Here is a 15,431-nt window from a genome sequence, read left to right as displayed (position 1 = left end):
GCGGCGGAGCTCCTGGACACGACGAGACGACGCACGGGCGGCGGGGAGCGCGGCTACGGCGATGGAGCGGCGGCGGTGGCGTCGGCCATGGCTGGGGAGCGCGAGGGGGAGGAGCTGGAGAGGAGAGGGGACGTCTGGGGGGTTCGGGGGAGAGAGGGGTCGATCCACGGCGTTAGCCGGGCGAGTGGAGCGGCGGGGCGGCGAGCAGGTGCATGGCACCCATGCGGTGCTCGCCGTCGAGCACCTGCCTGCCTGCCTGGCCGGCCAAGCAGCTCGCTAGCGCGGCGCTGGGCTGGGCCGGCAGGTGGGCCGGTTAGCAGGCGCCAGGTAAGTCTTTCTGTTATTTTCCTTTTTCTATTTTTTTGCAACTTTGTTGAATTTTTAAAAATACCTAGAAAGTTCCAAAATTCACCAAACTGCTCCTGGTTCAAAGTTGGAATATTTCCAACATGAAACATTTTAGTTTAGGAATATTTGAGCATTTGAAATATTTTATATAATTTTAAATGCCCAAATTCAAATACTTATCATTTAATCCAAAGACCCTAAGATGACCTAGAAAATTGTGCAACACTTTTGGCAGAGGTTCTGAACCAGGACAAAAATGATGGACATTTTAGAAGGGCATTTCAGGTTCATTGAAATTATTTTTAGTAAACCCTAGTTGTTTTCAGAGGGGGCTGGGGGTTCTGGCATCCCCATTTCAAGTTTCTGATGAAATGATAGACATGATGCAACACTCTAATGCATGAACTAGCTAGGGTGTGACAACTCACCCCCACTCAAAAGAATCTCGTCCCGAGATTTGGGTTCCTCCGGGAAGAAGGCGGGATACTCGAGTCGAAGACGATCCTCCCTTTCCCAAGTTGCTTCATTCTCAGAATGGTGCGACCATTGAACCTTGAGAAACTTGATATTATGACGTCGAGTGGTACGCTCAGCTTGATCGAGGATATGAACGGGGTACTCTCGATACGTGAGATTATCTTGGAGGTCAAGCGTTTCGTGGTCCACTCCACGGATAGGATCCGAGAAGCAACGCCTGAGTTGAGAAACGTGGTAGACGTCGTGGACTCTCGAGAGACGCGGATGTAGTTACAATTGGTAGGCAACTTCTCCTCGTTTTGCGAGAATGCGAAAGGGTCCAATGTAACGAGGAGCCAATTTGCCCTTGATACCGAAGCGATGGGTTCCCTTCAGAGGAGTAACCCGAAGGTAAGCCTTCTCGTCAACCTCAAAAGTCATAGCCTTATGTTTTCGGTCATATTGACTCTTTTGATGAGATTGGGCTGTTTTCAACTTTTCACGAACGATGCGAACTTGCTCTTCTGCTTCCTGAATCATATCCGGGCCAAAGAATTGTCTTTCCCCGATTTCTGACCAGTTAAGAGGCGTTCGACACCTTCGTCCATAGAGAACTTCAAAAGGGGCTTTGCCCAAGCTGGATTGATAGCTATTGTTATAAGCAAATTCGGCAAATGGAAGGCATTTTTCCCACTCCATTCCGAATGAGATAACAGAAGCTCGAAGCATGTCTTCTAGAATCTGGTTGACGCGTTCCACTTGACCACTTGATTGAGGGTGGAAAGCGGTACTAAAAGAAAGGCGGGTTCCCATAGCATTTTGGAAACTTTCCCAAAATCGAGAGGTGAAAAGACTTCCTCGATCTGAGTTAATTTCCAAAGGAACACCATGGAGAGACACTATTCGGGAGATGTACAAGTCTGCTAACTGACTAGCAGTTATACTCTCACGAACAGGTAAGAAATGGGCCACTTTGGAAAGACGATCAACAACGACGAAGATAGCATTATTCCCTCTCTTGGTCCTGGGAAAACCGGTAATGAAGTCCATACCAATTTTATCCCATTTCCATTCAGGAATAGCTAGGGGTTGAAGGGTGCCAGCAGGCCGTTGATGCTCTGCTTTTAGACGACGACAGACGTCGCAATTAGCAATATACTGAGCAATTTCTCTCTTCATCCTAGTCCACCAGAACCTCTGGCGTAGGTCCTGATACATCTTAGTGCTACCGGGATGAATAGTGAGAGGAGATTCATGAGCTTCCTTAAGGATCAATCGCCTCAGGTTTCGCACCTTGGGGACCACTAGCCGATTCCCGAAGTATACGACTCCTTGATCATCGATGGAGAAACAATTCGCAACTCCTTTCTTGATGTTTCTCTTGATGCGGGAAATTCCCGGATCTACTTTCTGTGCTTTGATGATCTGATCCGTAAGGGTAGGTTTCGCCACCAAGGTGGAAAGAAATCCTTGAGGAACAATGTGAAGGTTAAGCTTCTGAAATTCCTCATGGAGAAGCGGTTGACTTTGTTGTAACATCAGGTTGTTACAATAAGATTTACGACTTAGCGCATCAGCCATGACGTTGGCTTTCCCTGGGGTGTAAGTTATTCCTAAGTCGAAATCTGTGATCAACTCGACCCAACGTCTTTGCCTGAGATTTAAAACCGGTTGGGTGAATATATACTTCAAACTTTGGTGATCAGTGTAGATTTCGCAACAATTGCCGAGAAGGTAATGTCGCCATGTTTTGAGTGCATGGACTACGGCTGCGAGCTCTAGATCATGAGTGGGGTAGTTTTCCTCATGTGGGTGTAGTTGCCGTGAAGCATAAGCAATTACGTGTCGATCTTGCATGAGAATACAACCTAGTCCTTGTCGCGAGGCGTCGCAGTAGATAACAAAGTCCTTAGAGAAATCTGGCGGTACCAATACGGGAGCAGATGTCAGGCGTCTTTTCAGTTCCTGAAAACTGTGCTCACATTGTGGAGTCCACTCGAACTTTTTATCTTTCTTGAGGAGTTCAGTTAGAGGTTTGGCAACTTTGGAGAAGTTCTTGACAAAGCGACGACAATAGCTCGCTAGGCCAAGGAAACTCCGAACTTGCTTGACCGATTCAGGTGGAGTCCAATTAAGGACGGCTTGAACTCGCTCAGGGTTAACAGCAATGCCTTTACCAGAAATTACATGTCCAAGATAGGTCACTTCTGACAACCAGAATTCACATTTAGAAAATTTGGCATAAAGGCGATGCTCTCGAAGTTTCTTCAGCACTAGCCTTAGGTGTTCGGCATGTTCTTCCTCGTTCTTGGAGTAGATGAGTATATCATCGAGGTAAACCACGACGAATTTATCCAAATACTCCATGAAGATAGAGTTCATCAACCGAGAGAAGGTGGCTGGGGCGTTGGTTAAACCGAAGGACATGACGGTGTACTCGTATTGGCCATAACGAGTTACAAAGGCCGTTTTCGGAATGTCCCCGTTCCTGCTTTTGATTTGATGGTAGCCCAACCTCAAATCCATTTTAGAGAAGACTGAGGATCCAGCGAGCTGATCATACAGGTCGTTGATCCTGGGAAGCGGATACTTGTTCTTAATTGTGACCAAGTTGACAGGTCGATAATCTACAACCATCCGGTCTGTACCATCCTTCTTCTTGACGAAGAGGACGGGGCAAGCCCAAGGAGATGAACTAGGTCGGATGAAACCCTTTTTCAAGGACTCATCAAGTTGTTTCTTAAGCTCGGCTAGTTCAAAAGGTGCCATCTTGTAGTGTCTTCTGGAAATCGGGACGGTTCCTGGAATGAGATCTATCACGAATTCGACATCTCTGTCAGGTGGAACACCTGGCAATTCCTCTGGGAAGACATCCGGAAAGTCACGGACTACCGGAACGTCCTCAAGGTCTGGCAAAGGGCTAGCGTTAAGAGAATATAACTGTCGCTTGGTTATTCGGGTCAAGATATTGACTATCTTCCCCGAAGGATGGGTGAGTTGAACAGTCCTAGAAAAGCAATCAATTTTGGCATGATGGGCTGACATCCAGTCCATACCCAAGATGATATTAATATCCGAAGATTTGAGGGCTATCAAAGATGCGAGAAAAACAAGTTTGTCGACTTGAATTTCATTTCCATGGCTTACTCTAGAAGTTTGCCATTTGGATCCTGGAGTTTGAATTACCATAGAGGTGGGCATCTCACCGAATGTGGTGTTATGCAGACGAGCATAACTCTCGGATATAAATGAATGAGATGCTCCTGTATCGAAAAGAACAGATGCCGGGTGGCAATTAACAAGGAGCGTACCTAGAACGACGTTGGGATCCTCTTGAGCTTCCTCAGCAGAGATACAGTTGACATGGCCACGTGTAGCAGTGGTCGGCTTGGCGTGGAACACTTTCCCTGTCGGCTTGCCGCGGCCAACAGTTTTTGCTGTCTGGTTGGGGTTGGTTTGGGGACACTCGCGCATATAGTGGCCTGATTCCCCACACTTGAAACAAGTCACGGAACTGGCACGTGGAGGGGCATTGTTGGTTGGACCACCATAGGGCTTGGCTGGTGCATATGGCTGAGCTGGGCGAGGCGCCTGGAAGGATGGCCTCAGTGTGAACCTGGGTGGCAGGGCAGTGTTAGGCACCCACACGCGGCGCTTCTGAGGACCAGCACCGGATGAGGAACCCAAGTCACGGCCATGCTTGCGTGTTGCTTCATAATCAGTCTGACCAGTCTCAGCACTGATGGCTTTGTTAACAAGCTTCTGAAAAGATGTGCACTCATGCAGACGGAGGTCGCGGCGAAGCTCAGGACTAAGCCCCTTACGGAACCTTGCCTGCTTCTTGGCATCAGTAGAAACTTCCTCCGTTGCATAACGGGCAAGGTTACCAAACTCCCTGCTGTAAGCGTCAACAGAGAGTCAACCTTGAGTGAAACTACAGAACTCCTCACGTTTACGGTCCATGAGACCCTCCGGAATGTGATGTTCATGGGAAGCCTCGCTGAATTCAGCCCAAGTAGTGACATGGTCCACTGGGCGCATAGCTCCATAATTCTCCCACCATAGACTGGCGGGGCCTTCAAGATGATATGCAGCAAAGGTGACCTTGTCAGCCTCAGCTACTAGCACAGAACGCAGTTTGTGAGAAATACTGCGAAGCCAGTCTTCAGCGTCGAGAGGCTCGACGGAGTGGTGGAACGTGGGTGGATGTAACTTGATGAAATCACTGAGTGACACAAGTTAGTCCTCTGATGGTGTGCTGTGTTCTGTTCAATACGCTCCAACAAACGGTTGGTCTCCCGCTTGTTTCTCTCAGCCTCTAGCATAACTTCTGCCAGAGAGGGAGGGTGAGGCAGATTTGTATCCCCAACTCTGCTGCCTTCGGCCTGCTCTGGGGGAGCAGGGTTGTTGCGGGTGTTGACCATCCTAGGAAAAACAAGACAATGGTTTAGTCCAACATGACAAGATTCCGACATAGAATGTAGAATGTAATGGACAACTCAGAATGCAAGATGATCATCCGTATGACATGGTAGATACAGAAACTACTTCTTTTATTCCATCGTCATACACACCATACGAGGTTTAGTACAAGACCAACAAGTACTACTACGGTGAGAGGAGGATTACATATCATCGGAGGCATCCCAAGCTCCTATACATTTTTTTTACACCCCCGGGATTACTACATGCTAAGTCATATTCCACAAGTCACGCAGGACGGTGGGACAACTATTACAATACCTAGTGGAACTACTACTATCTCAGTCATCTCCGTTGTAGTTCTCATAGAAGTCTCCTCCATAGCCTGGAAGTTCAACGTGAGCATCCGGAAACAACCGGTCCTGAGGAGCCTGTGGACCAAAAGGGCTAGGGTGAGGTCTTGGACCAACAAACGGTTGCCTGCGAGGACCACGAGGTGGGGTGATGCCTCCCACATCAAGCCAATCCATCATGTCCGGCAGAGCAGACCTTACAGGATACAGATCTCTCATATCCATGCATCCAGCTTGCACAGCCGGTGCAAACCGAGTCAAGGTGGCCCAATGATCGGCGCGGGTGTTGAAAAGCTCCATTCTCAAGGCCCGATTCTCTAGGTCCTTATCCTCGAGCAACTCAGCAGTGGTGCGAGTTAGTGAGTCCTCCTGACTGGGGTCAGCATAGATAGCCCGGAGATAACCGTGCGCTCCAGGAAGTGAAGCTGGCATATACCGAAAGTCGGTGTTGCGAAGCAGGCCAGTCCTGACTCGCATGATGGTCATCATAGAATAAGCCGCATCTTGCACAGCCATCTCAATAGTAACACCGAGCCCATAGGAACAGTGAAGAGCCTCGGTAGAACCAGGATAAGAGGGAAATATCCGGACAGTGCAAAGATACTAGCTTTGGTTAAAATCTCGAAACTGCTCTTCGACCGTGTATTCGGGATACCAACGGTAACCCATCTCGATCATCACTCGGACTAACATAGCCGTATGACCGGTCACACCAATGCATCGGGTCAGGCAAACCACTTGATTTTGGTCGCGAGTGGCCATCTGAAAGCACAATCATAATGCAAAGGCATTAGAATTTCTAGCAAAATTTCGACAGCATAACGGCTGTAAATGCTCAAGAAAGGTTTGAGACATTTATCAAAAAGTTGCATAGACACTCAACAATATCATATCAAGTTTCTGAGTTCAACTTATCAGCATAACAAGGTAGTAGAACTGAACTAGGCTTGTAGTCATCAAACCTATAAGGTACTACTGATTCGTAACACGTGAACCTGATAGAGAGAGAAGATTCTAATCCTTAATCCTCGGTAGAAGAATGGACTGACTTAGATCAGAATGCCATGAGGTAAAGAAGTAAAAAGAGCCTTACGTACCATCCCACAATCAATTCCCCTATATATAACTAAAGCATTTCTAGACTCAACATCGACCAGTTTGGCTTGGAGAACCTACAGGCAGTCCGGCTCTAATACCAACGCTGTCAGGACCCCGACTCAATGTCACATCGATCTAGCCTGTAACACCCCATATCACTTTGCGGCCTAACGCACGGTACTCCCACGGGTGTCGCCTTACTTTTGCCCGGGACCGTTTGCGCCTTTTGGCTCACGTATATGATGATGTCGCTAGCATCCATATGATAAGGAGCCCGGGCTGACATGACTAGTCGTAAACCCAAAGTGGCACAGACTTACAGGGACAGGCATCCATGATCCAGCATCGAACGTGTCGGTCATCAGCAAGTGGGTCCGGGCTGTAGCACTGGGCTAGCAGGACTCCGGTAAACCGGGCTGTAGCGGGCTAACAGGGCTCCGGTACTCAATGCGTGACATTTCCCCGAAGGGACAGACACAGGAACGAAGAAGGACACATGCCGGCCAGCCTAAGTGTTCCGGAGCAGTAGCAAGCTACCATGGCTTAATGGAAACACTAGGAGACATTTCCCGGTAAGAGAGGCTACTAAAGATAAACAACTAGATAGTCAGATCCCACACATACCAAGCATTTCAATCATACACACAATATGCTCGATATGTGCAAATACAACAAGGCATCACAACATGACTCTACGACACAAGTACTTTATTTAAAGGCTCAGAGAGCCATACATAACATACATACAAGTACGGGTCACACGACCCACATTCAAGTCATATAGTCATACAAGCCAGCAGCGAAAGTAACTTGTCTGAGTACAGACAACTAGTAAAATAAAAGAGGCTTGGAAAGCCTAGCTATACTACGTGGACCTTCACAAGCTCAGGATTACCACCTGGGCCTTAGTCTACCCGTCGATGTCAACGTCTACGAAGAACCCATCGGAAGGGGTTGCTGCGTCTTCTGTAAAATGTAAATTATAGCAACATGAGTACAAAGGTACCCAGCAAGTCTTACGTCAGATCCTACATACATGCACATTATCAAGAAGGGTTGGTGGAGTTATTGCAGCAAGCCAGCTTTGACTCTTGGCTAAACTATCCTACGAGACTCCAACTTGAAATGGTTTTGCGCACACGAGTCCACTACTCACCACTTCAATACACTACTGAGAATCCACCCCCGTCTTCCTACGAAGGGGCCATCCTCGGCACTCACGCTTATCTTGAAGCTTTTAGTAGTTTCCAGTTTACTTGTCTATGAACTGTATAGGCAACCAAGTAGTCCTTCACCGCGGACGCGGCTATTCGACTAGATTAGGTTAACCCTGCAGGGGTGTACTTCTTCATACACGCTCTCACCACTTACGCCGTTTACACGACATGTACTCGGAAACCTTCAAGCGGAAGCCCAACGTGGGTGTCGGCCACGACCTACCTAATCACCTAAGTCTCCAATCCAGGTTTATCGCCTATCCAGGTTCCATCCGCAGGGAGTCCGGCCGAGGTTTCCCATACGGCCCCGAACGATGTGTACAGGGTTCCCGAGATACCTAACGGGTATCTGGTACACCGTGCCACGTACCTACCGCATCACAGCCCACCCCTACGGTCAGCGCTGTCCACGGCCTCCAGTAGGCTACAAACACCAGAAACTACTTGCAACTCCTGGACAGAGAACTAGGGTGAATAAGAAGCCGAGAGGGTCCATTGGTTTCGGGCCCAATGCATGGTAGTAGCTGATTCTTAAATCACACATACAGATCTCAGTGCTTAAGGCCGGCTTCAATGAAACAACCCACCATGTACTCCTACATGGCCTCTCATCGATACCTTCACCAAATCATGTTCACCACATCACTCTCAATACCGGCATGATCATTTCACTCTAGCCCATCACCCAGATGAACCAGACCTGACACGACTCTAAGCATAGCAGGCATAGCAAGGTAGGGACAACACATACATATGGCTCAATCAACTCCTACACATGCTAGAGGGTTTCATCTAGTTACTGTGGCAATGACAGGTCATGCAGAGGAAATGGGTTCAACTACCGTAGCACACAGCAGTTTGAAACGCGTTGTCTTAATGTAGTAAAAGAGAGCAGAAGCAAGAACATGGGATTGTATCGATATGATCAACTGGTTGGTTGCTTGCCTGATGGGTCGGTGCACTGATATTGCTCTTCGTTAGGGTAATCATGGTACTCCTCGGGGGCAGAACCTGCCGCAAAGAACACCGATACACAACGTCACCAAACAATATGCAACAATATGATGCATGCATGAGACATGGCAGTATGAGTGTGTTGGGCTAATGCAACTAAGACCAGATGGGTTTGAGCCAATTTGAACCAAAGATTCAAATTCCAAACACATTTGTGATCTTAAATAGTGCTTTGTCATGTTTTGCACTAAACCTCAAGTTAGCTTGTTTAAACATGCATGAAACTAGTACAGATGGATAGATTGGATTTTTCTGATCATTTTTCATATATAATTTGTTTGATTTGGAGCTACGGTTGAATTTATATGAATTTTTGAAGTTTGGGTTATTTTCTGGAATTTATAAATCATTTTAGATTTATTTTAATTCCAGAAAAGGATTACTGCGTCAGCATGAGGTCATGCTGACCTCAGCAAGTCAACAGACCCGGTCCAGGTCAAACCTGACGCGTGGGTCCAGGGTGTCAGTGGCTAATTAACTAATTTAATTTAGTTTAAACTAATCTGGATAATTAGCAGAAGGGGGCCCCACCTGTCATTGACTCAACAGAGTCAACCAGGGCCCACCCGTGGTCAAAGTCAACACGGCTGCACCGGTGTTTAGCCGCCGGCGAGCCCGACGCGGCGGCGGAAGTGGTTTTTGCCGTTCCGGCCACCAAATGGGTCGCGGAGGGCGTCGGGGTGGAGCTGAGGACGAGCCGCGGCTCTTGGTGGAGTCAGTTGGGGTCGGGGTGGCCGGAGTTGGCGCCGGCGACGACCTAGGCGGCCACCGGAGTTCGGTTGGGGACGAACTCGAGGCTAGGGTGTGCAGTGAGGTGCGGGGAGTGCACGGTTGGACTCAACGCAGCATGGTGAGTGCGATGGACACCGAGAGGTGGCCGGAGGATGGCCGGGAGCACGTCGGCGACGGGATCCACGGCGGTGCGTGCGGGTGATCTTCGTGCGGTGGCTACACGGCTCGGGGGCGAGAGAGGAAGGGTAGGAGAGGTAGCTAGGCTCACAGAGCACCCGTAGAGGCCACCGGCGAGGTCGGGGACGAGCTGATGCGGCGACGGCGTTGAAAGGGATCTCCGGTGACGGCGAACTCGGGCGAGGTCGGTGTGGTGGACTCGGGCCTCACGAGCACGCGGGGCTCGGTTAGCTCGACGAAGTGGACGGCGGCGGAGCTCCTGGACACAACGAGACGACGCACGGGCAGCGGGGAGCGCGGCTACGGCGATGGAGCGGCGGCGGTGGCGTCGGCCATGGCTGGGGAGCGCGAGGGGGAGGATCTGGAGAGGATAGGGGACGTCTGGGGGGTTCGGGGGAGAGAGAGGGGTCGATCCACGGCGTTAGCCGGGCGAGTGGAGCGGCGGGGCGGCGAGCAGGTGCGTGGCACCCATGCGGTGCTCGCCGTCGAGCACCTGCCTGCCTGCCTGGCCGGCCAAGCATCTCACTGGCGCGGCGCTGGGCTGGGCCGGCAGGTGGGCCGGTTAGCGGGCGCCAGGTAAGTCTTTCTGTTATTTTCCTAGAAAGTTCCAAAATTCACCAAACTGCTCCTGGTTCAAAGTTGGAATATTTCCAACATGAAACATTTCAGTTTAGGAATATTTGAGCATTTGAAATATTTTATATAATTTTAAATGCCCAAATTCAAATACTTATCATTTAATCCAATGACCCTAAGATGACCTAGAAAATTGTGCAACACTTTTGGCAGAGGTTCTGAACCACGACAAAAATGATGGACATTTTAGAAGGGCATTTCAGGTTCATTGAAATTATTTTTAGTAAACCCTAGTTGTTTTCAGAGGGGGCTGGGGGTTCTGGCATCCCCATTTCAAGTTTCTGATGAAATTATAGACATGATGCAACACTCTAATGCATGAACTAGCTAGGGTGTGACACTTGGCGCCACTAGAGCTTATACATTCTGATCTTTGTGAGATGAATGGCGTGTTGACAAAAGGTGGAAAGAGATACTTGGTGACGTTGATTGATGACTCCACTAGATATTGTTACGTGTATCTTTTGAAATCAAAATATGAGGCTTTAACTTTCTTTAAAAACTATAAAGCTGATGCAGAGAACCAACTTGATCGAAAAATTAAACGGCTTAGGTCCGATCATGGTGGACAGTATTTTTTTAATGAATTTGATCTATTTTGTGCGGAACATGGTATAATCCATGAGAGGACGCCTCCCTACTCACCTCAGTCAAATGGGGTAGCCAAAAGAAAGAACCAAACTCTAACTGATATGGTTAACACCATGTTAGACACATTGGGTCTCTCCAAGGAATGGTGGGGGGAGGCGCTAATGACTGCGTGTCATGTCCTAAACCGAGTTCCCACAAAGCATAAGACCATGACTCCATTTGAGGAATGGGAAAGGAAAAGATTGAAACTCTCTTACCTACGTACTTGGGGTTGTTTGGCAAAAGTCAATATACCAATTCCCAAGAAGCGCAATCTTGGACCAAAAACCATGGATTGTGTTCTTCTGGGCTATGCTTTTCATAGCATTGGCCATAGATTTTTGATAATAAAATCTAGGTATCCGACATGCATGTTGGTACGATTATGGAGTCGAATGATGCAACTTTCTTTGAGGACATATTTCCTATGAAGGATATGTCGAGTTCATCAAATTAGGAGATACCTACTCCATCTAGTGAGGAATTCGCTGTAATTCCTGAACCCATCATTATGATGGAACATGTTGAGAATCCTATTGAGGGTGACAATGGAACTCCTGTGAGGAGTAAGAGACAGAGGACTGCAAAGTCCTTTGGTGATGATTTCATTGTGTACCTCGTGGATGACACACCCAGGACTATTTCAGAAGTTGACGCATCTCCTGATGCTGACTACTGGAAGGAAGCTGTTCGTAGTGAGATGGATTCCATCTTAGCTAACGGAACCTGGGAGATCACTGACCGTCCTTATGGGTGCAAACCTGTAGGATGTAAGTGGGTGTTCAGGAAGAAGCTTAGACTTGATGGTACAACTGAAAAGTACAAGGCACGACTTGTGGCTAAGGGTTATACCCAGAAAGAAGGTGAAGACTTCTTTGATACTTACTCACCCGTGGCTAGACTGACCACAATTCGGGTGTTACTATCACTGGCTGCCTCACATGGTCTTCTCGTTCATCAAATGGATGTTAAGACGGCTTTTCTCAACGGAGAGTTGAAGGAGGAAATTTACATGGATCAGCCAGATGGTTTTGTAGTACCTGGTCAGGAAGGAAAGGTGTGCAAGTTATTAAAGTCTTTATATGGCCTTAAACAAGCTCCCAAGGAGTCGCATGAGAAGTTCGAAAGAACATTAACTGCCGCCGGCTTTGTAGTAAATGATGGTGACAAGTGTGTGTACTATCGCTATGGTGGGGGCGAAGGAGTTATTCTTTGTCTATATGTCGACGACATACTGATCTTTGGAACCAAACTTGATCTAATCAAGGAGGTTAAGGATTTCTTATCTCGTTGCTTTGAGATGAATGATCTAGAAGTAGCTGATATTATCTTAAACATCAAGATGTTGGGGGATGAGAATGGTGGGATCACACTACTTTAGTCTCACTATGTGGAAAAGATCTTGAGTCATTTTGGGTATAGCGACTGCATGCCTTCTCCAACTCCATATGATGCTAGTGTGTTGCTTCGGAAGAATCACGGATTGCTAGAGATCAACTGAGGTATTCTCAGATTATTGACTCGCTTATGTATCTGGCGAGTGCCACGAGGTCTGACATCTCTTTTGCTATGAGCAAGCTGAGTCGGTTTGTGTCAAAACCGGGAGATGATCATTGACGTGCACTTGAGAGAGTTATGCACTACTTAAAAGGCATTGCGAGCTATGGGATTCACTACACCGGGTATCCAAGGGTGCTGGAGGGTTATAGTGACTCAAACTGGATATCTGATGCTGGTGAGATTAAGGCCACAAGTAGTTATGTTTTTACACTTGGCAGTGGCGCTGTTTCCTAGAAGTATTGCAAGCAGACCATCTTAACAAGGTCAACTATGGAAGCAGAACTCACAGCATTAGACACTGCCACTGTTGAAGTAGAGTGGCTTCGTGAGCTTTTGATGGACTTACCTATGGTTGAAAAACCAATCCCCCCTATCCTGATGAACTATAATAATCAAACCGTGATCGTCAAGATAAACAGTTCTAAGGACAATATGAAGTCCTCAAGGCATGTGAAGAGGAGACTAAAATCTGTCAGAAAACTGAGGAACCCCGGAGTTATTACATTGGATTATATCCAAACGTCGAAAAACTTGGCAGATCTCTTAACAAAGGGTCTATCACGTAATGTGATAGATAATGCATCGATGGAGATGGGTCTGAGACCCTCCGCATAAGTTGTCCATAGTGGTAACCCACTCCGGTGATCCCGTGAAGTAGAAGTGGGAGACAAGTTGTTGGTCAGCTGAGAGGAGAGTATCCCTATTTTAATTATCCCACTTCGTGAAGATGCAATACTCTCCTAATCTACATGGTAGGTTGATACATATATTAATGTGTTCCAAGTGGCTTATTCGAGTAAGTAGAGATGTTGTCCCACAGAACATCTCCTGAGGAACACACCTATATGAATTTGACTGTTAGACGTTGCAGTCTGTGAGCATTGGGTGTTCTCTAATAAATTCATGAAAGGCCCTGGAGTATGAGGTATACGCTCCATCAATGGGGAAGCCTTGCAGCGGCCCAGTATTGGTCAAGCATTTGTGTGAAACTAGTTTCGCAGAAAACTTGTAGTTCAAGGCATAGTCCACTATTCAAGTTGTGATCTAGTGTAGCATAAAAATTAAAGTGGAAGTTCAACTTCACAGTCTTCACTAAGCACCGGTATATAAACAATGTTTTGGAACTAAATGATGAGATGTGCCCATGAGACTTTGTGGGGGATTGTTGGAATTTTGCTAGTAGGCCTTTGGCCCAAAGCCCAACTAAAATTTTGGAATTCTCTTGGCCCATTAATGCACACATGTGAGTGGAGTGAGTGAGACTAGAGTTTAGTCCCACCACAGAAGTTGAGAGAGACTTGCACCTCTTTATAAGGTGAGCTCTTCTACCACTTGTATGAGCATGAGAAGATGAGACCTACACGCGCGCTCATCCTTCTCGCTCGCCTCGCCACGCCATGCCTCGCCACGACGGGTTGCGGGATTGAGCCAAGCCGAGGACAGAGCTATGCACATTGTCTATATTTTTGCTGCTTGGGAAAATTAATTATTCATTAATTGATAATTAATGAACGCGTTAATTACTAAATCGTTTCTGATTCTTTTGGATCGTGACTCGGACGTGGGTTTACTCCCATGACCTACCCGGCCCGCACTATATAGTTAGGCAGACGTCTACGCTAGCCGCCGTCGCTTCGTATGGTTTCGCACCACCGTTCCAGATCATTGCATCGCCAAGCAAGTCTTCTCCATCCCTCCTTTCGGCGTGCACCGGAAGAAGGGACAACAGGCCTCCCGAACCCCGCCTCTCGTGATCCTGTACAGGAGAGGGGTGATCAGATTTTTGGGGAGTGCACTCGCACGACTGCTGGCAGTGAGGACTTCGCGAACGATAACTTCTTCCCTGACCTCGGCAACCTCATCCTCCACGACATGGGCGACAACATCAACGCTGGCAGTGCTATTCCCACTGCACCGTATGTGATTCTATCCTTCCTGTTCGAGATCATGGTAGAGTTCATGTTTCTAGTATGTGCCCTAGATGTGATCTGTTCATCTTCTATGCTAGTTCGCATGATTAGTTTAATTTCTGCTATTGTCTTCATGATTTATCTTCTATTTATTCAGATTAAATCTCATAGTAATTTGCTCATATTTCCAACATATTGCTGTAACACCCCCGATGTAACTTGCCATATTTGTACTCCGACTCTTGCCATTTTCGGCTCTAAGTTATGAGTTTCCCTTCGTGGTTGGGTTTTGCCTTTGTTTTACATTTTGTTCATGTCATGCATTTCATATCATGTCATCATGTGCATCTCATTTGCATACGTGTTCGTCTCATGCATCCGAGCATTTTCCCCGTTGTCCGTTTTGCATTCCGACATTCCAACGTCCTCCGGCGCCCCCTTTTGCCTCTTTTCGTGTGCGGTTGTTAGACTTTCTCGAATGGACCGAGATTTTCCAAGCGGCCTTGGTACACCACCGGTAGACCGCCTGTCAAGTTTCGTGCCATTTGGAGTCCGTTTGATACTCCAACGGTTAACCGGGGAACCGTAAAGGCCTCGTGTGTGTTGCAGCCCAACACCCCTCCAAAGTGGCCCAATAACCCATCCAAAACCCCTCCATCCTCTCAGCCGCTCGATCACGATCTCGTGGCCGAAAACCGCTCTCCATTTGGACACTCCCACCTCCTTTTATGTATAAATATGTGCACCCCTCCTTCATTTTTCGGGTCCCAAACCCTAGATTTCTCCCCCCGCCGCCGTCGGACACGTCCGAGACGGCCAGACGTGTCCGCGCCGCCGCTCGAACCAACCCGTTGTTGCCACGTGTCCCGCCGGCACCA

This window comes from Triticum dicoccoides, chromosome 1A (assembly GCF_002162155.2).
Source record: "Triticum dicoccoides isolate Atlit2015 ecotype Zavitan chromosome 1A, WEW_v2.0, whole genome shotgun sequence".
Lineage (NCBI taxonomy): Eukaryota > Viridiplantae > Streptophyta > Magnoliopsida > Poales > Poaceae > Triticum > Triticum dicoccoides.
This window is presented reverse-complemented; position numbering follows the sequence as displayed.